Source organism: Amblyraja radiata, chromosome 8, assembly GCF_010909765.2.
Source record: "Amblyraja radiata isolate CabotCenter1 chromosome 8, sAmbRad1.1.pri, whole genome shotgun sequence".
Classification (NCBI taxonomy): domain Eukaryota; kingdom Metazoa; phylum Chordata; class Chondrichthyes; order Rajiformes; family Rajidae; genus Amblyraja; species Amblyraja radiata.
This window is the reverse complement of record NC_045963.1, coordinates 17,106,028-17,127,663: the sequence shown is the minus strand read 5'-3', so window position 1 is coordinate 17,127,663 and position 21,636 is coordinate 17,106,028. Positions and strand designations below refer to the sequence as shown.

Here is a 21,636-nt window from a genome sequence, read left to right as displayed (position 1 = left end):
GCAGACTGCAGACTATATGTCAATGGAAAGTGTAGGAAGGAACTGCAGATGCTAGTTTAAACCGAAGATAGACACAAAAAGTCTGAAGTGTTTAAGAAGGAACTGCAGATGCTGGAAAATCGAAGGTACACAAAAAAAATGTTGGAGAAACTCAGCGGGTGCAGCAAGACTGCTGTGCCCGCTGAGTTTCTCCAGCATTTTTTTGTGTACCTACAAAAAGTCTGAAGAAGGGTCTCGACCCTGCAGAGATGCTGTCTGACCCACTGAGTTACTCCAGCTTTTTGTGTCTATCTACTATCAATGGAAACATTGATTCAACACTCCAGTAATCTGCTCCACCTCATTTTCAGTGGCCATGCAGCTTCCATTATAAGCAAGCTGTCGCCATTGTATTCAATAGGTGCATGCAACCACTGATCCACAGCTGAGAAAGCTGATCAACAATTCGAAGTTTCAAACCACCTAATTAACATTTTACCATTCGATTGTGATTTTGTGATTGTGATTATGCCCCAAAAGCTTTAGTGTCCAAGGAAAAATGGATTGTAAATAGACGGGTATTAACTTTGGAATGTCAAACTGTTCAAACTGTGGTCAACGGTGGCTGTTGTAGATTTAGGATGGACACAACCAAGCTTCATAATTACTTCACAGTTTCAAATAAATTTAGCTCCGTACACTTTTATACCAATCACTTCTGGTCACTGTGTATATAAATACGTAACTACAGTAATTCAATTTAAGAATAGCCAGTCTGGAAATTCATTTAACCATTAAATTCAAAGTGCATACAATAAACATTTTAACTGGTAAAACTAATAGTAGGACCTAGGTGCTGTTGTGAGGAAATATGGACAAGGTTAGTTTCTTTTCACTTATTTATCAATTTTGGATTTCTTCTTGCCTCAAGGATTAGACATTCTAACAGCTTTGATTAGTCAAGCCTCAGAGACTACAGGTTTATGAAACAGTTTGAACTATTATTTTCCATGCAAATATACACTCGTTAATGATACTGTGAGCAAGATGAATTCTGAAGAATTATTTATGCCTGCAATTTTATTTTTGCAGATGCAGTTTGACAGTGCAGTTGACTAAACATAGAAATCCCCCACAAAATGTATTTCATGAGATGAAACTTTATTTGGATATGTTTGTACCTGATAAATTATCTAAGCAAATTGAGTAAGATCTTAATAAATGTATACATTTTCCTTCACCAACAGTTGTCCTGGAATATACTTTGTTTGCAGCAATGAAATATATTTTTTTCATGAAAAAAATGTCATAGTGCTAGAGGAAAAGAATACAGAATATCTAGGTTAAAGCTTAACATTAAAAGGAATAAATAAATTATTGCCAGGCATTATCCAGGCATTAAATGACCAACTGAGCACTGTTCTGCGAAAACTCTTTTGCCATGTGTATGGTAAGATATTTTGTTAGTTTTTGTAAAAATATCTCTTTTTCTTTTTCCTGAAATTGCTGCTATTTGCTGATGTGTCAACAGCAAATATTAAAAATGTATTAAAAATGAACTGCAGATGCTGGTTTATACCAAAGATAGACATAAAGTGCAAGGGTAACTCAACAGATCAGGCAGCATCTCTGGAGAGAATGAATAGGTGACATTTCGGGTTGGGGCTTCAGGCTGATCGTAGTAGGGAGAGTGGAGAAAAGTTTGGAAGCGAAAATAAACCGGACATATCAGGGCGGGCAACAGATTTCCTCAGGCAAGGAGGTTCCCTGATAGGATGATTTTTAGATAGCGACAGGTGTGAGCCCAAGAGGGATACATAGTTGTAAACCGTGAAGCTGGTGGCAGTGAGTATAGCAGTTGGGATGTTATGTTACAGTTGTACAAGATGTTGATTAAGCCACACGTGAAGTTTTGTGTTCAGTTTTGGTAACCATGCTATTGAAAAGATGCCATTAAGCTGAAAAGGATGCAAGGAAGATTTATGAGGATGTTGCCAGGACTTGAGCGGCTGAGCTATAGGAAGATGTTAGGAGGGTTGGTCTTTATTCCTTGGAGCACATTAAGCTGATAGATGACCTTATAGAGGTGTATAAAATCATGAGGGGAATAGATAGGGTGAATGCACTGTGTTTTTTTTAACCTAAGGTAGGAGAATGAGAACAAGAGGACATGTGTTTAAGATGAGAGGGGAAAGATTTAATAGGAACCTGGGGGACAACCTTTTCACTCAGACAGTAGTGGGTACATGGAATGAGCTGCCAGAGGAGGTAGTCGAGGCAGATATTATAACAGCATTTAAAAGACACTTGAACAAATACATGGATTGGAAAGATCTAGGGATATGGGATAAATGCAGGCAAATTGAATTGAATCCTTTATTTGTCATTCAGACCTTTCGGTCTGAACGAAATGCTGTTGCCTGCAGCCATACATGTAATAATAACAACACACAATAAACACAAATTAACATCCACCACAGTGAGTTCACCAAACACCTCCTCACTGTGATGGAGGCAAAAGTCTTAGAGTTACTGTCTCTTCCCTCCTCTTCTCCCCCTGCGCCGAGGCGATACCCCACCGGGCGATGGTAAGTCAGTCCCGCGGTTCAAGCTCCGCGGCCCGGGGGTGGTCGAAGCTGCCGCCCTCCTGTCCAGCGGACGCAGCTGTTGCAACGGGTGCTCCGGAAAACAGGCACCAGCCTGTGACCTACGAGCTCCCGACGTTGTCATCCACTGGCCCGCGGCCAAGCCCCGGATCCAGGTCGCTGCCGCCAGAACGCTGCCTCAGCCACCGGAGCAACATCTCCGCCCCGCACCGGGCCGCCCACACAGCAACGGCAACGCCGGGCTGCCCCCACGGGAGCAACTTCCAGCCGGGAGCCGGTCCGCCCTCACCGGAGCGCCTTCCAGCCGGTAGCCAGGCCACCCACACGGCAGCGTCTCAGCCCCGCACCGGGCTGCCCCCATGGGAGCGCCTTCCAGCCGGTAGCCGTGCCGCCCGCATGGGAGTGTCTCAGCCCCGCGCCGTCCGCCCTCACCGGAGCGCCGAGTCGTGCCGCTGCCCGAACGCCGCCGCAGCTCGAAGACGGCCAGCCTCGCGTTGGTGAGTCCTGGCTGGTTCTACCTCCGGACCCTCGAGGTCGGTCGCAGGTTGGAGGCCGCCAGCTCCGCCATTAGGCCTCAGCGCAGACGGGGGAAGAGAAGGGGGATACGACAAAAAAGTCGCATTCCCCCGAAGGAAGAGACAGAAAGCCCTGTTTCACCCTCCCCCCACACACATAACACCACCTAATAACCAAAACAATTACTAAACTAGACAAAAAAAACAACATAAAAAAGTAAAAACAGACAGACTGCAGGCGAGCCGCAGCCGTATCACAGCGCCGCCACTTCCGGAAATGGGACTAGCTTAGCGGAGCCATGCTGTTCGGCACGGACGAGTTGGGCCAAAGGGCTTGTTTCCATTCTGTGACTACATCTACAGCAGGAAAAATAACAAAATCAGTGAAGCAGTGGAGCGATTCTGTTATGAATTAAATCAACTATTACAGTACCTTCGTAATATAATAGGAAGAAGGCAATTCATTGAGTCTTTGCCTACTTGTTTTAACACAGCAATTGCATCTTTAGTTTGCCAAGTATTTTTTTTATTCAGGTTTTTTATTCATTCGGCAAGTGATAGACCAAAGTAGATACATTCTCCATTCAATCCTAATGTATCTCTTCTGTCCCTACAGCCTACTTAGAAATATTCATAAAGGAGAAAAATCTTAAATTGGTTTGTTTTTTTCACATATCATTGCTTTCATTTTCTTGCTCCTATCTGACATGTCTTTGAGTTTGACTAGTTATTACCCCAGAATGCCGATACACATGGCTGAGTTGGTGTGCGGCCAGTCTTTAGTCAAGTGTAACTGATGTACTGATGCCTCTGATTATCTCAGGAGAAGAAGTGGTTGTCCCTTTTCCAGGTTGCTGGTAACCAGAGTGGTTTTACCTGCTCTTTTTACATTGATTGAACTCATTACTCAGAATGGTCAATTATTAATCAACGAGCAAAAGAATGCTGATGATGGAAGTCTGAAATAAATAGAAAAGTAAACATCTCTCAAATAGAGAAAAAAAACAGAACTAGCACCAAAAATAGTAAATGGATTGAATTTTAAACAGAAACCCGCAATGTTAATTGCTTCTCTTTCCTTAGCTATTGTATAGCCATTTGAGTATATTAATTCAGGTTATTTTTAAAAGGAAATAAAAGGAACTGAGATGCTGGTTTAAATCAAAGATAGACATGAAATGCTGAAGTAACTTAATGGGTCAGGCAGCATCTTTGGAGAAAAAAGATCCCGACCTGAAACATCACCTATCCTTTTTCTTCAGAGATGCTGCCTGACCTGCTGAGTTACTCCAGCAGTTTATGTCTATCTTAGGTCATTTTTAGTTTGGTTTATGATGTGGATAAATACATTATCTATATTGATTTGTCACTTATAATCAAGATATTCAGATATGTTGGGTATGATTAGCCTTTTAATGTTGGCAATAAGAAGGAGTTATTTTTGCAGAAGCATTAACAGTTTCTTCCCTCTGTACACACCTCCAATAGGACTAATTTCAACTATTGCAACTATTTTCAAGAAAACAGCTGTCAGAGCATAGCTGCTAACATCTCTCCCCAAACGTAATGAGGCTCTGGACAGCGCAATTCATTTTTATTCTGGCTCAACTCTTCCCAGTTCATTTAAAAATGACAGTCAATTTAATCCAAAAATCAACAAAGAATCCTCACCTTTGGTTACCATGGCTTATGTCTGGAACATCAAACTGATACCCAAAGCTGTCTGCTTGTCAGGCTTGTGGCCTGAGTCCTTTTCTTAATGGTGATGAAAACTGACTTCGATATTCCATGTCAGAACGGAGGTTGAGCAAAGACTTCTAAAATCCGGCATTTTACACTGTTGCGAGAAATATTAGCGTGGAATAGAAACATAGAAACATAGAAAATAAGTGCAGGAGTAGGCCATTCGGCCCTTCGAGCCTGCACCGCCATTCAATATGATCATGGCTGATCATCTAACTCAGTATCCTGTACCTGCCTTCTCTCCATACCCCCTGATCCCTTTAGCCACAAGGGCCACATCTAACTCCCTCTTAAATATAGCCAATGAACTGGCCTCAACTACCTTCTGTGGCAGAAAATTCCAGAAATTCATCACTCTCTGTGTGAAAAATGTTTTTCTCATCTCAGCCCTTATCCTTAAACTGTGACCCCTTGTTCTGGACTTCCCCAACATCGGGAACAATCTTCCTGCATCTAGCCTGTCCAACCCCTTAAGAATTTTGTAAGTTTCTATAAGATCCCCCCTCAATCTTCTAAATTCTAGCGAGTACAAGTCGAGTCTATCCAGTCTTTCTTCATATGAAAGTCCTGCCATCCCAGGAATCAGTCTGGTGAACCTTCTCTGTACTCCCTCTATGGCAAGAATGTCTTTCCTCAGATTAGGAGACCAAAACTGTACACAATACTCCAGGTGTGGTCTCACCAAGGCCCTGTACAACTGCAGTAGAACCTCCCTGCTCCTATAATCAAATACTTTTGCTATGCATGCCAACATACCATTCGCTTTCTTCACTGCCTGCTGCACCTGCATGCCTACTTTCAATGACTGGTGTACCATGACACCCAGGTCTCGTTGCATCTCCTTTTCCTAATCGGCCACCATTCAGGTAATAGTCTACTTTCCTGTTCTTGCCACCAGTGGATAACCTCACATTTATCCACATTATACTGCATCTGCCATGCATTTGCCCACTCACCCAACCTATCCAAGTCACCTTAGATACATAGATACATAGAAAATAGGTGAAGTAGTAGGCCATTCGGCCCTTCGAGCCTGCACCGCCATTCAATATGATCATGGCTGATCATCCAACTCAGTATCCCGTACCTACCTTCTCTCCATACCCCCTGAATGATTCAGTGGCGGAAGTGGCGGCGCTGTGATACAGCTGCGGCTCGCCTGCAGTCTGTCTGTTTTTACTTTTTATGTTGTTTTTTTTTGTCTAGTTTAGTAATTTTTTTGGTTATTAGGTGGTGTTATGTATGTGGGGGGAGGGTGAAACAGAGCTTTCTGTCTCTCCCTTCGGGGGAATGCGACTTTTTGTCGTATCCCCCTTCTCTTCCCCCGTCTGCGCTGAGGCCTAATGGCGGAGCTGGCGGCCTCCAACCTGCGACCGACCTCGAGGGTCCGGAGGTAGAGCCAGCCAGGACTCACCAACGCGAGGCTGGCCGTCTTCGAGCTGTGGCGACGTCCGGGTAGCGGCACGACTCGGCGCTCCGGTGAGGGCGGACGGCGCGGAGCTGAGACACTCCTGTGCGGCCGGCACGGCTACCGGCTGGAAGGCGCTCCCGTGTGAGCAGCCCGGTGCGGGGCTGAGACGCTGCCGTGTGGGCGGACCGGCTCCCGGCTGGAAGGCGCTCCCGTGTGAGCAGCCCGGTGCAGGGCTGAGACGCTGCCTTGTGGGCGGCCCGGTGCGGAGCGGAGACGGTGCTACGGCGGCTGAGGCGGCGTTCTGGCGGCGGCGACCTGGATCCGGGGCTCGGCCGCGGGCCAATGGAGGACAATGTCGGGAGCTCGCAGGTCACAGGCTGGTGCCTGTTTTCCGGAGCACCCGTTGCAACAGCTGCGGGCAGCTTCGACCACCCCCCGGGCCGCGGAGCTTGAACCGCGGGACTGACTTACCATCGCCCGGTGGGGTATCGCCTCGGCGCAGAGGGAGAAGAGGAGGGAAGAGACAGTTACTCTAAGACTTTTGCCTCCATCACAGTGAGGAGGTGTTTGGTGAACTCACTGTGGTGGATGTTAATTTGTGTTTATTGTGTTTTGTTATTATTACATGTATGGCTGCAGGCAACAGCATTTCGTTCAGACCGAAAGGTCTGAATGACAAATAAAGGATTCAATTCAATTCAATCAATTCAATCCCTTTAGCCACAAGGGCCACATCTAACTCCCTCTTAAATATAGCCAATGAACTGGCCTCAACTGCCTTCTGTGGCAGAGAGTTCCAGAGATTCACCACTCTCTGTGTGAAAAATGTTTTTCTCATCTCGGTCTTAAAGGATTTCCCCTCTATCCTTAAGCTGTGACCCCTTGTCCTGGACTTCCCCAACATCGGGATAATCTTCCTGCATCTAGCCTGTCCAACCCCTTAAGAATTTTGTACGTTTCTATAAGATCCCCCCTCAATCTCCTAAATTCTAGCGAGTACAAGCCGAGTCTATCCAGTCTTTCTTCATATGAAAGTCCTGACATCCCAGGAATCAGTCTGCTGAACCTTCTCTGCACTCCCTCTATGGCAATAATGTCCTTCCTCAGATTTGGAGACCAAAACTGTACGCAATACTCCAGGTGTGGTCTCACCAAGACCCTGTACAACTGCAGTAGAACCTCCCTGCTCCTCTACTCAAATCACCTTGCAGCCTCCTAGCATCCTCTTCACAGCTAACACCGCCCCCAGCTTTGTGTCATCTGCAAACTTGGAGATGTTGCATTCAATTCCCTCGTCCAAATCATTAATATATATTGTAAATAGCTGAGGTCCCAGCACTGAGCCTTGTGGTACCCCATTCGTCACTGCCTGCCATTCTGAAAAGGACCCATTTACTCCTACTCTTTGCTTCCTGACTGCCAGCCAGTTCTCTATCCACATCAATACTGAACCCCCATTACCGTGTGCTTTAAGTTTGTATACTAATCTCTTATGTGGGACCTTGTCGAAAGCCTTCTGAAAGTCCAGATATAACACATCCACTGGTTCTCCCCTATCCACTCTGCTAGTTACATCTCAAAAAATTCTATAAGATTCGTCAGGGTCATAAGATTATAAGAATGTAGGAATTATCGAAGCCCCCAACCTGTTGAAGGAAATATCCATTAAGTGTGTGGGAACCAGACACAACAATGTCAAAAATGGCCTTGCACGGGCTCTCTGGCCAAACCATTTATTGTCAGGATGACAATTAATGTCAGATTAGTGTTTATGTTTGATTCCTGCATGAAACCACTGCTATACTCTCCCCCGCACAGTTGCAGGAAGAGTTTTGAAACTCAACAACCCCAGTTTTAATTCAAAGTGAGAATTGGGATGAAGGCTGAAGGGGGGAATGGGCAAACCACCGACCTCTTGTCCACCCATACAGCTTCCACCCATTCCCACTTGGACATACGTGTTGAAATAATTCAATTACCTGGGATTAAATTTTGCAGCATCTGAGAGTCACTGTGCCTGTTAGGGATGAGGTTAGGGTCCTACTCTCATCACCTCCTGCTTCGGGTGAAGGAATGTTCTGTCTAACTCTCTTTGGAGGCACAAGGGACTAAAGATGCTGGAATCTTGAGCAAAAAACTAAGTGCTGGAAGAACTCAGCGGGCCAGGCAGCATCTGTGGAATAAAATGGACAGATGATGTTTCAAGTGGGACACTTCTCCAGACTGAAGTAGAAGAGAGAGAGATGGTAGAAAGACGTGGGGAGATTAACTCCCTCCATACCTGCATCTACCTATCACATTCCAGCTGCTACTCCATCTCTAACCCTCACAACTTTCTACCAGTTATCACCCCTCAACTCCAGTCTTGAGGAAGGCTCCCAAACCACAACTTTGTCCAGTTCCCTCCACAGATGCCGCTTCACCCACTGCATTCCTCAAACTGTTTGTGTTTTGTTTAGTTTAGCGATGCAGCGCGGAAACAGGCCCTTCGGCCCACCGTGTCCGCACCGACCAGCGATCCCCGTACATTAACACCATCTCACACACACTAGGGACAATTTACACTTACACCAAGCCAATTAACCTACAAACATGTACGCCTTTTGGAGCAAGATCTCGGAGAAAATCCACACGGGCACTGGGAGAATGTGCAAACTCCATAGAGACAGTACCTGCAGTTGGGATCGAACCCAGATCTCTGGTGCTGCAAGCGCTGTAAGGCAGCAACACAACCGCTGCACCACCGTGCTGTCCTGTGGTTAGCTGTACAACTCGCTCCACTGCAGAAACCTCTCGACTGGAACATGGTCCATTGTGGGGGCTGCTGGCTGTTGACTTTGTTACAGCGAAGAATCTCCAGGCTGGCGAGAACTGGCAAAAAGAGACTAAGGGAACAGATTACATCGCATCCGGCACAAAGTGATGAGAGAGACAGTAAGTGCCAGGCAGTCTGTGAACAAGTGGGACAAGTGCTGCTAATCCCTAGCAGTGGGTACACTCGCTGTGCCTGCCACAGTGCAGCCTGAGCCATATATAAGGAGGAATTTATTTAGCCAGAAGGGTGTCGGATCTGTGAAATACATTGCCACCAATGACAGTGGAGGCCAAGACATTGGGTATTTTGAAAGCAGATATTCATTAGGAAGGGCATCAAAGGTTAGGGGGAGAAGGCAAGGGAATGGGGTTAAGAGGGAAAAATAGATCAGCCATGATCAGGCTCGATAGGCCGTGGACTAATTCTGCCCCAATGTGTTCTGATCTTATACCTCAATGTGGAGTAGCTGCCTGCTCACTCCAACCTGTCCATCGTCACTCTCCCCACCCTTTCCATCACTCCCCCCACCCCGCCCATCACTCCCCCCCCACCCTGCACATCACTCCCCCCACCCCGCCCATCACTCCCCCACCCCGACCATCACTCCCCCCACCCTGCACATCACTCCCCCACCCTGCACATCACTCCCCCCACCCTGAACATCACTCCCCCCACCCCGTTCATCACTCTTCCACCCCGTCCATCACTCCCCCACCCCGACCATCACTCCCCCCACCCCGCCCATCACTCCCCCCACCCCGCCCATCACTCCCCCCCCACCCTGCACATCCCTCCCCCACCCCGTCCATCACTCCCCCCACCCTGCCCATCACTCCCCCACCCCGTCCATCACTCCCCCCACCCCGCCCATCACTCCCCCCACCCTGCACATCACTCCCCGACCCCGTCCATCACTCCCCCCACCCTGCCCATCACTCCCCCCACCCTGCACATCACTCCCCCCACCCCGTTCATCACTCTCCCACCCGGTCCATCACTCCCCCCACCCCGCCCATCACTCCCCCCACCCCGAACATCACTCCCCCCACCCCGTTCATCACTCTCCCCACCCCGTCCATCACTCCCCCACCCCGAACATCACTCCCCCCACCCTGCCCATCACCAACTCCACCTATTACTCCCCCCACCCCGACCATCACTCCCTTCACCCCGTTCATCACTCCCCCACCCCGTTCATCACTCCCCCCACCCTGCACATCACTCCCCCACCCCGTCCATCACTCCCCCCACCCCGACCATCATTCCTCTCCACCCCGAACATCACTTTCCCCACCCCGTCCATCATTCCTCTCCACCCCGACCATCACTCCCCCCATCCCGACCATCACTCCCCCCACCCCAACCATCACTCTCCCCGGTCTCTTCAACATGGGTCCTGAAAGCAAGACTCTGCACATGGAGCCACAGCTGACCCATTGCTGCATGATCTCCCGCGAGTGACAGGCATTTGCTCCCAGTTCCTAGCACAACAGTGTACAGACCGAGTGAATGTCGTCTGAAAAACCTAGGACGGTACATACCTGTTAGTGTTGGGATTGTAGGACCGAGAGCCCTGCCGCAAATCAATGCTCCCTTGGGTAATGGTTGGCAGCGTGCCAGTGGAGAACATTGAATAGTTGTGAAAAAGGTCACCACCACTTGAAGTCCCTCTTTGAATGAAAGGGAGGAAAGGAAATGTTCTGGTTTTGTGACCTTTGACGTGGGAGCACGACCCGTTGCATGAACAAAATTATTTTTAAATTAAAACTTACTGGAAGCCGAATTGATACTTTACTGAATTCCTTAATCCCTGATACACTGTTTCAGCACTTGGATAAGAGTGGCAAAGCTGATGTGACCTATCAGAACTTTTGCTTCCTATTCAGGTCAATGATAAGAAAGGCAGCATCACAGTAATAACTTACAGTAACAAATTACAGTAAAGCATCTATTTAATGTAGTTTTTTTATTGGTATATATTATGTATCAGGACATCTTGATAGCGACAGGACACCATTAAAAACATACATATACAATTATTTAGAGATGTGTTGTTTAAATTTTATTTTTAGATTTTTGCTAAATGTGATTACCCAGAGGTACTTTAAATTTTAATGTTGATAAAGGGAAATATATCATATTATTTTGAAATGATATACGTACAGTAAATGTCTTACTTAAGGCACAAGGACGGCACAAAGGCGCAGCGGTAGAGCTGCTGCCTTACAGTTCGATCCTGACCATGGGTGCTGTCTGCGTGGAGTTTGCACGTTCTTCCTGTGACCTGTGTATTCCCCGTGGGTTTCCTCCAGGTGCTCCAGTTTCCTCCTACATCCCTAAGACGTGCAGGTTTGTAGGTTATTTGGCCCTCTGTAAATTGTCCCCTAGTGTGTAGGGAGTGGGGCAAAGGGCCTGTTTCCGCGCTGTATCTTTAACATCTAAAGTCCAAGTTCTACTTCAACTAGGTTTGCGTTTACAAGTGAAACAGATCTGACCATAGTGAAGCTTGATTTTCCCTTCTTAACGTATTCTGTAATGCATGTTAATGCACAAGCTTCCGATTTTCTTCACTACCACCTATGTACAGTGGGTGTCAGCCTTTCCTTGGTGGTATCATATTTACCTTCAGTCCAAGTAGTTATAGGTTCAACAACCACACCACTGCCCTGAGTTGGATCACAGGAATGTCACAGGCTTTGTCCTGTTATGATGCTATTTGAGAGTTCACCTATTCTTATCAGGTAGATGTAAAAACATTTTGTGGCTCTACTTTTTAAGTAGAGTTGAAGAACATTTATGTCTTGAAATTGACCTGAAATGTCAGCTATTCATTTTCTCCAGAGCCTGACCCGCTGAGTTACTCCAGCTTTTTGTGTCTATTTTTGGAATTAATCTTGTCGGGTCAGAAGCAAATGATAAAATCTTTCTGATGCCAGCATGCACAACCTCTGAGTTCGCTTTCTTGTTAATCAGTGATCCTAAACTCAGAAAGAAACACAATCTGCTCAGCAGTAATCACCCATCATCTATACAACCATAGTTGCTGCAAAACCTGCAGCTACCATTTACTTCACCTGATGAAAACAAATAACACAGCCAGCATTCAACAAATACAATGTAACCAACATTTTATTGCAATCATTTTACTTTGAATGGTATTTGGTTTTCACTGAGATTCCTCATGATTTCTCCATTAAGTGCACCATTTCCCAATCCTAGACACATTCTGGTACATTGGCTGACAAAAACTTTATTTTAAGAGTAGCATAACCCATCCATCAGCGATCCTACGATGGGTCTGTTTTGAACTATACTTCTGGTTCCGCCACATAGACTTCTCACCCTGCCTTTGTTCTTGTATTGGTTTATTATCGGCACGTATAACTCTGTTTGCATTCTATCCAGTCAAATCATACCATATGCAAATACAATCAAGCCATATACAATACGAAGTAATACAAAGAGAAAAATACCAGAGAAATAGTGTTATAACTCTATAGTGTTACTGATAAAGTGCAGATAATAAAGTGCAAGGGCTGCAATGATTGGGATATCCAGTGTCTACCTTTAGTTTTAAAGAAGGAACTGCAGATGCTGGAAAATCGAAGGTACCTAAAAATGCTGGAGAAACTCAGCGGGTGCAGCGGCATCTATGGAGCGAAGGAGATAGGCAACGTTTCGGGCCGAAACCCTTCTTCAGTCTGAGTTTCTCCAGCATTTTTGGGTACCGTCTACCTTTAGTTTGTGAGAGGACTGTTCAGTGGTCTGATAACAGTGTGTAAGAGGCTGTTCCTAAACCCGGTAGAATGCTTTCAAGCTTTTGTATCTTCCGTCTGATGGAAAAGCGGAATGACTGGGGTGTAAATGGTTCTTAATTATGCTGGCTACCTTGGCGAGGCAATGTGAAGTGTATAAGGTGTAGATGGGGGAGTGGCTGGGTTACATCCATAATGTTTTTGCAATTTCTTGTGGTTCTGGGCAGAGCTGTTGCCTAACCAAGCTCCGATGCATCCCGATAGGAAGCTTTCTACGATGCATCTGTAGACGTTGGCGCGAGTCATTGGACACATGCCAAACCTCTTTAGTCTTCTGAAGACCAAGTGGCATTAGCCATGCATTCCCTTTTATCCCAACAACCACCCTCTGACTAAATCCCTCCAACCCCACAATCGATCTCCTTATTACCAGCACAGGTTGGAGTTAATCAACTATGTAGTTGGCATTGTACGATCCAGCAACACAAGAGAAAAGCAGGTCATCTAGTGAAGAGTTTGGTGCTCTTGCATAAGACAGTGGGAGAGCTGTTTACATCCAGACCTCGGGGGCTGTTTATGTGGAGTTTGCATGCCTTCCTCCGAATGTGGATTTCCTCTTGGCACTCCATATCCCTCACACATCCCAAAGACATGTGGGTGGTGGGTTAATTGCCACTGGCTTGTGGCTGGGTGATAAAATCCGAAGGGAATGGATGAGAATGTAGGAAGGAAAAAAAAGAGATTTGGATCAATGTAAATATGTGGTTGATAGTCGGCGTGGAATCGCTGCGCCAAAGAAACCTTTTCTGACCACATCTAAACATCACAATTTCCTACTTTGTATCTGAAAATCTTGGCAATCTCACACATTTGTGGAATCGAGAGGGTTTCCAATCTCTGCAGCGAGTGAGATGGGGAAATGGTGAGAGAAAGGCAGTCACCTGATCCATCTACCACATTATGACACATCCTCGTATGGGCTCACCCATCCACAAAGGAAATGTAAAATATTAAAATTACCTTTGGGTATTGTGAAAGGCAACAAAAGCCAGTGCCAGCAAACATTCACAATGAGTGCGATGACAGGTTGATGCAGTGTTCAATTAGGGCCTTAGTGAGCCTTTTAGTGGACTGATTCTGTCCAAAGCAGGGACTGAAAGAACATTTCTAAATGAAGGCTAGCAGTGTAAACTGTTCTTTATTTCGGTACTGATGACCAGAAATGTTCTCATTAACACCATGTCATTGTGTATGACTGATCTGCTTGATAAAAGCCCTCTCGCTTTCCCTGCTCTAGTGTTACAGGGCATTCACTCAGCCGCAAAAGGCTTTTGTATCCAACCACTGGGGCGACATGATGGCGCAGCGGTAGAGTTGCTGCCTTACAGCACTGGCAGCGCCAGAGACCCGGGTTCAATCCCGACTATGGGTGCTGTCTGTGCGGAGTTTGTACGTTCTCCCCGTGACCTGTGTGGGTTTTCTCCGAGATCTTTGGTTTCATCCCACACTCCAAAGACGTACAGGTCTGTAGGTTAATTGGCTTGGTAAATGTACGAATTGTCCCTTGTGTGTGTAGGGTAGTGTTAATGTGCGGGGATTACTGGTCGGCGCGGACCCGGTGGGCCGAAAGGCCTGTTTCCGCTCTGTATCTCTCAACCAAACTAAACTAAACACTGCATTCTCTGGTGTTGCTATAGACCATGACTTCCCCTGCATTAAATTCACATCTGCACCGTGCCTCAATTCCAAACAACTACTGCTCAGCAAACAAATTCAAATCAGGCCTTGACAGAGGGAGAGGGTGAGTGGTGGGGTGGGAAGGTGGGTGGTTGCAATACTGTCAAAGGCAGAATGCATTGTAATCCCTCAGTTATCACTGTGCTATTTTTGAAATGTCCTCTTCACTGCTGCTTCTCTGCCGCAAATGTCCACTTCACATCTTTGTGACCAGCATGTTATTTTACTTAGTCAGACACAAAATGCTGGAGTAACTCAGCAGGACAGGCAGCATGTCTGGAGAGAATGAATGGGTGACATTTTAGATCAAGACCCTTCATTACAGAAATAAATAACACACATCCAAATTACTTGTCTTGTTTGGCAGGTTAGGCAGTGTCTGCAGGGATAATACCAAAAGGTTGTTGACTTTGAAAACTCAAAAAATGTAGAAGTAAAACAGGTGAAGGCAGTGATGGAAATGGGGGGATGGGGGAGGGAGGGGGGGGGGGGGGGGGGGGGTGGGACTCACGGGTACGGTGTTCCCCTAGTTTTCAATTTCCAGCTCGGGTTTATTGAGTATTGCAGAAAGATTTGAGCCGTTTCTCACTTTATTCAACTCAGATGAAAATGATTTGTTAACTGAGTCTGTTAGCACTTGTTAACAGCCAGTAGTTAACAGTAGTTATACAATATGTCATCACTACATCGATCCACATTCCTCAGTAAATGTAATTGTGTTTTAACACCGCGTTCCTTTGAATAAAATTCAAGAGAGAATTTCTTAAACTCACTGTCAGGGCTACCGGACCGCGAGCATGGGCTCAGGTAAAGTCACGTTATTTTATTTGCCTCCCTGCCTCCGTGCCTCCCTGCCTCCGTGCCTCCCTGCCTCTGTGCCTCTCCTCGCTCTCCGTGCCTCTCCCCTGCTCTCCGCTCTCTCCCCGCTCTCCGTGCCTCTCCCCCGCTCTCCGTGCCTCTCCCTCGCTCTCCGTGCCTCTCCCCCGCTCTCTCCCCCGCTCTCCGCGCTCTCCCCCGCTCTCTGCTCTCTCCCCCGCTCCCCACTCTCGAGCGGGGCTCCCCGCTTTCTACCCCGCTCTCCGGTCTCTGCCCCGCTCTCCGCTCTCTCCCCCGCTCTGCCTGCTGTCGAAAACTCGATGATGTATTTTGGGAGGTATTTTGGCAAAAGGAGATGCATAAAATGTGCACAGTTAAAAAAACCAGGGTTCAGATATATAAACCTTCAAAAGCAAATGATATGCTACATTTTCAAATGGGAAATAATGCTTAAGAAGCTAATAGAAAACTTGTATAAATCATTGGTTGTGCCATAGTTAGAATATTGTGTTCAATTTTTCAGGAACTATATTTCCTTCAGCTAACAAAAATAATGAATAATTAGTCTGAGTTAGTCAATTAGTTAATGGTGCAGCAACGCTTGGCTAGCAGTCACCGTTGAATGGTTTTCGATATACGAGTTAAGAGGGAGAAGGATGTCAGAAAACAAGGCTCTAAATTTAAGTAAACTTTGGGAAAGTGAGGCAGAAGAGTAAATTATGCGGAGCATTGACAAACAATGTGAAATTTTCCAAGAACTTCTTGGTAATAGACCTGTACATTTTGAATTGAATTGAAATTATTTGTCATTCAAAAATGAATGAAAAGAAATGAATGTTATCCCTAACAACTAAGTTCAGGTAGACAGTAACATGGATAAGGGAGAGCCAGTGGATGTAAAGTACCTGGACTTTCAGAAAGCCTTTGACAAGGTCCCACACAGGAGATTAGTGGGCAAAATTAGAGCACATGGTATTGGGGGTAGGGTATTGACGGATAGAAAATTGATTGGCAGACAGGAAACAAAGAGTAGGAATTAACGGTTCCCTTTCAGAATGACAGGCAGTGACTAGTCGGGTGCTTCAAGGCTCTGTGCTGGGACCGCAGCTATTCACAATATATATTAATGATTTAGATGAAGGAATTAAAAGTAACATTAGCAAATTTGCAGGCGACACAAAGCTGGATGGCAGTATGAACTGTGAAGAGGATGCTATGAGGATGCAGGGTGACTTGGATAGGTTGGGTGAGTGGGAAGATGCATAGCAGAAGCAGTTCAATGTTGGTAAATGTGAGGTTATCCACTTTAGTGGCAAGAACAAGAGGCAGATTATCATCTGAATGGCAGGTAGACACAATGCTGGAGTAACTCAACGGGTCAGGCAGCATCTCTGGAGCAAATGAATGGGTGACGTTTCGGGTTGAGATCCTTCTTCTGTATGGTGTCGGATTAGGAAAAGGGGAAGTGCAACGAGACCTGGATGTACTTGTACATCAGTTACTGAAAGTAAGCATGAAAGAAACAGCAGGCAGTGAAGAAAACTAATGGCATGTTGGCCTTCATAATGATAGGATTTGAGTATAGGAGCAAAGAGGTCTTTCTGCAGTTGTACAGTGCCCTGGTGAGACCACACCTGGAGTATTGTGTGCAGTTTTGGTCTCCTAATTTGAGGAAGGACATTCGTGCTATTGAGGGAGTGCAACATAGGTTCACGAGGTTAATTCCCGGGATGGCAGAAATGTCATATGATGAAAGAATGGAACGACTGGGCTTGTATCCACTGGAATTTAGAAGGATGAGAGGATATCTTATAGAAACATAAAATTATTAAGGGATTGGACACGCTAGATGCAGGAAACATGTTCCCGATGTTGGAGGAGTCCAGAACCAAGGGCCACAGTTTAAGAATAAGGGGTAGGCCATTTAGAACTTAGATGAGGAAAAACCTTTTCACCCAGAGTGTTGTGAATTTGTGAAATTATCTGCCTCAGAAGGCAGTGGAGGCCGACTCATTGGATGCATTCAAAAGAGAGTTAGATAGAGCTCTTAGGGCTAGTGGAATCAAGGGATATGGGGAGAAGGCAGGAATTGGGTACTGATTGTGGATGATCAGCCTTGAATGGCTCGAAGGGCCGAATGGTCTACTCCTGCACCTATTTTCTATGTAAAATGCTGGAATAACTCAATGGAACAGGCAGCATCTCTGGAGAGGAATGGGTGACGTTTCGGGTCGAGACCCTTTTACATACTGATATCAGGGTTGAGTGGGACAGAGATAGAATGCAGTCGAAGACAGTAAGACTGGTGGGGAACTGGAAAGGGGGAGGGGATGGAGAGCGAGGGAAAGCAAGGGCTATTTGAAGTTAGAGAAGTCAATGTTCATACCGCTGGGGTGTAAGCTACCCAAGCGAAATATGAGGTGCTGTTCCTCCAATTTGCGCTGGGCCTCACTGACAATGGAGGAGGCCGAGGACAGAAAGGTCAGATTGGGAATGGGAGGGGAATGGCGTGAATTCACAGATTTATCCTGCGCTACTTAATCCAAAGGCGAGCGAACGAGTGGATAGACGGCCAAAAGCAACGATCATAGAGTGGAATAGATGACATTTCCTGTCGAGACCCTTCTTCAGACTGTCAGGGGAAAGAGGAACAAGAGATATAGATGGTACTAAGGACAAATGAATGGAAGATATGCCTATATCTCCCGTTTCCCTTTCCTTTGACTGTCCGTCTGAAGAAGGGTCTCGACCCGAAATGTCATCTAATCCACTCAATGATCATTGCTTTCGCCTGTCTGAGTAAGAGATGCAAGAAAGCAACTATGACATATAATAGTAAGATTAAACGAGAACTTACCAGTTCGAAGTTTGATCTGTATTTTATGAGGAGTAACGTTGAGGGAATACATGAAGAGCCCGCCAGTACGCATGCGTGTCATTCTTCAAAGCAGCGGAGTGAATCACAGATACCTGTAATGACTTAAGCATAGTAAGATTAGAGAAAAGATACCAGTCGTGTTTATGATCAAGGGTGGGAGCGGAGGGCATGTATTCCCTCAACGTTACTCCTCATAAAATACAGATCAAACTTCGAACTGGTAAGTTATCGTTTAATCTTACTATTTTACTTCGGAGTCACGTGAGTGACTACATGAAGTTTCAAAGCTCTGTGATTCAAGCCGTGGAACGAGTCCATCATCACGTCTGCCTTGGTTTTGGGGAGAATAGTGATAACATATTAAACATCAATATGATATATATAAATAACCATAAAGTTAATAATAATTGATAGCCCCTGTTTTTTGGGGTAAATTATGGTACAGAAACTTAACAATGTTTCTGAAAAATTCCAGTTTCCATTACTGGTTAGTTATAATCTTTAGAATGTTCTTTCCGATGGCCATCCTGCAGTCCTGAGGATTTTATCCATAGGAACCTCCAATTTAAATGCTGCCGACGTTGCTGCAGCCTGGTGGAGTGAGATTTTAACCCAGTTAGTGTTTACACCAACTTTTGTCAATACTATGTTAGCCATTTAGCTGGCCTGGCCTGTTATTCTTTAATGAGGCTGTCTGTCGTTGATGAGAAGTTCCTCTTCTGTGCCACTGATGGTCTTGGTTTGTTCCATGTATATTTGTAGATGTCTCACAACACAGTCAATCATCTGTAGGGTAGGCTCTAAAAATGTTATTTTAAGGCCTGCTGACCCCTGTCTGTTTAGTTCCCTAATTCCTGAGTATAGAAGTGTAAGTTGCCAGGTGAACTGGTCAAGTTATCCAGCCTTAATTTGGTAGGGACTGAGTCCTTAGTGCCGTGACCTAAGCCATCAGCATGACAGTTTTGTAAAATGTCAAAAAGCTGTAATGATAGCGCTGTGGCTGGAGCCCAGTTCTTTAACAACGTTAAGACGATGCTGATGTCCCATATTTGGGAATACCTGGTCTTTGGGGAATTCCCATAAAAAGTGTCCCTCATAAGCTGTTGTTCCGTTCTCTTGCCATAGGTAAGTAGATGGGCCACTTCTGGCACAGTTGATGTCACTAATACTAAGCCCCTGTAGGTTAACAAAGCTTCCAAACAGGCTGGATGATGTATTATGGTTGCAACACATCTCCCATTAGTTTATGTATTTTAGACATTGTCTTTAGGTTGATTGTCTGTGGCCCGCTGTGATCATGTCCATTGCTCTGGCCGTCAGTCCCAGATGTAATAGCGGCGCTTTCAGACTCTATGATTTAAGCGATTTATATGTTCATGGCACGGGTGGTTTTCCCCCATACTTCATCGTCTGTTTTGGATGGTGCTGCATGGTTCTAATCTCATTCCCAGTACCACCGAGAACCATGGTTGGGTAGGTCAGTCGGGTACTATTAAAACACCAGACGCAGAGTCTCGTAGTATTTCCCTTAGTACCCCCCCCTGATGAGGTTGCCAAATTGTGTTGGCCAGATTGTTACATGATGTAGATTCCCTTTCACCCATGTGGTTGATATGTGCTACCACAGTAGTGTTGTTAATTTATAATCTAATAACCTGTTTAATATATTCCAGAGCAACATGACTTTAGGCCATGAAAAAACACCCAACGTTTCCAGGTAGTTATGCCCAGTGTTAGTAATAATGATGCTTCCTGTGTATTCCATCTTCCTCCACAGCTGGAGATGGAATTGGTAACACACCATCCTAGTGCATAGCATCCATATGTAGGACCATAGACTGGTTGCTGACAATGATAGGATTGGAGCAATGCCCAATGTTATCTTTCCACCATTTAGTTCCAATATGGCTTCTGTATGGCTTCATCATTCTATCGAAATGATCACCATTAATTTTAAGAGCTCATATTTTGGCCCTCTGTAAATCTTTATAATGTAAGGGTCTGAATTATGTGGCTGGAAACCATATGTTGCCAATATTCTTGCTACCAGTCTGATGGATGGTTTATCCTCATGTCAATGATTTTGCTGTATGCCTCCATTAAGGTTGTAACCTCTGTTGGCAAAGTTACTGACATGAGGAACTGAGTTAATGGTGAACCCCAAATAATCCCTTTAGTTTGAAGGCTTCAATTTTGATTTAATTGGATGGATAATGAATCCTAGTTTCCAAATAATTGTTAAGTGGCTGTTACCGTTTGTTCAGCCCGTCCTAAGTTTCCGCACAATTAGTATGTCATCCAAAGAAGCCATTACCATTGTCTGGCTGGTTGTTATATCTTGTAAATAACCTAGGTGCTAATGTAAACACATTAGGTAGTGCTCTATACTGCTAGAGCTGAGCCATCCAATTAGATAAAAATAACATCCGTGGTCACCTGTTATGGGTACTGAAATAGTAAGCATCCTTTGAATCAATGCTTGCCATTTTCGTTCTTAAAAACGAATATACTTAACAATAGAAAAGGTTTCCGTTCTTAAAACGAATATATCACATTATTTATTTATTTAAAAAAATAAAAAAAATAAAAAAATATATATATATATGGTCCCTAGATAAGGGACATATCAGATATTTAAACTGATAAGAACAGATATGATGCTTGATCTTAGCCAAAAAGCCAAGATCTGATCTATGTTTGATGTGTCAAGTGCCATATCCTATTTTGTTAGGAAGGGAATGCGTAGATAATAATTCTTCCCTTGCAATGCAGCTAAAAACCCCATCTGTTGCTGATGTCCAGTGTCTGTATCCCATATGACATATTTGGTAATTGGTGATTATGTCTGGATACGAGTAGATCGGCATCTGGTGTTCCATATCGTGTAGAAACATCAGCAAATACTATAGCCCAATATCCATTTGGTGTTCTCCTCCAAATTCCTGTTGTAAAATTCTATTGTGTATCCCCGGATACTGTTTAAGATATGTGTCAAAAAGTTATTTATTCGATGTCTTCTCGCACCAAACTCCTTGCTTCCTTCTGGTTTTACTGTTTTCTTCTGGATCCTCGAGGCCGTGTGTTGTGGGTGTACACATCTTCCAGCATAGGGGCGATACCTTTGAGGATGATGTTTGGACGTTTAGATGAGCTCCAGTTTGGCTTCATTGTCCAACTCCTTGACCTTCTAGATAGGTCACCTCCAAATAAAAAGATTTTACTAGGAGGTTTCGGGTTTACACAGGCCCGCGTCAATCCCGGTTGGATGTAACCAGATGCATAAATTGATTAGTTTAGTACATTCAGGGATTTACAATCCCCGGTGGCAAGTGACAGCTATGGTGACAGCTAATGTTTGCCCCTGCAGTAGATAGAAAACAT

At 45.2% G+C, this 21,636-nt stretch overlaps 2 long non-coding RNA genes and 1 pseudogene across 2 annotated transcripts; 1 reads left to right on the top strand and 2 right to left on the bottom strand.

Annotated features, from left to right (window-relative positions):
* Window positions 1-16,110: 16,110 nt before the first annotated feature.
* On the bottom strand, window positions 16,111-18,065 carry LOC116975742. The gene is made up of 3 exons (XR_004412739.1): window positions 18,055-18,065; window positions 16,734-16,737; window positions 16,111-16,220 (listed from the first exon to the last, which is right to left on the bottom strand). It is a non-coding gene; the product is annotated as an uncharacterized LOC116975742 (long non-coding RNA).
* LOC116975741 lies at window positions 16,118-21,633 on the top strand. Its single transcript, XR_004412738.1, has 5 exons — window positions 16,118-16,213; window positions 18,033-18,043; window positions 18,601-18,604; window positions 19,115-19,121; window positions 21,623-21,633. It is a non-coding gene; the product is annotated as an uncharacterized LOC116975741 (long non-coding RNA).
* On the bottom strand, window positions 20,834-20,946 carry LOC116976564 (annotated as a pseudogene).
* Window positions 21,634-21,636: the final 3 nt, after the last annotated feature.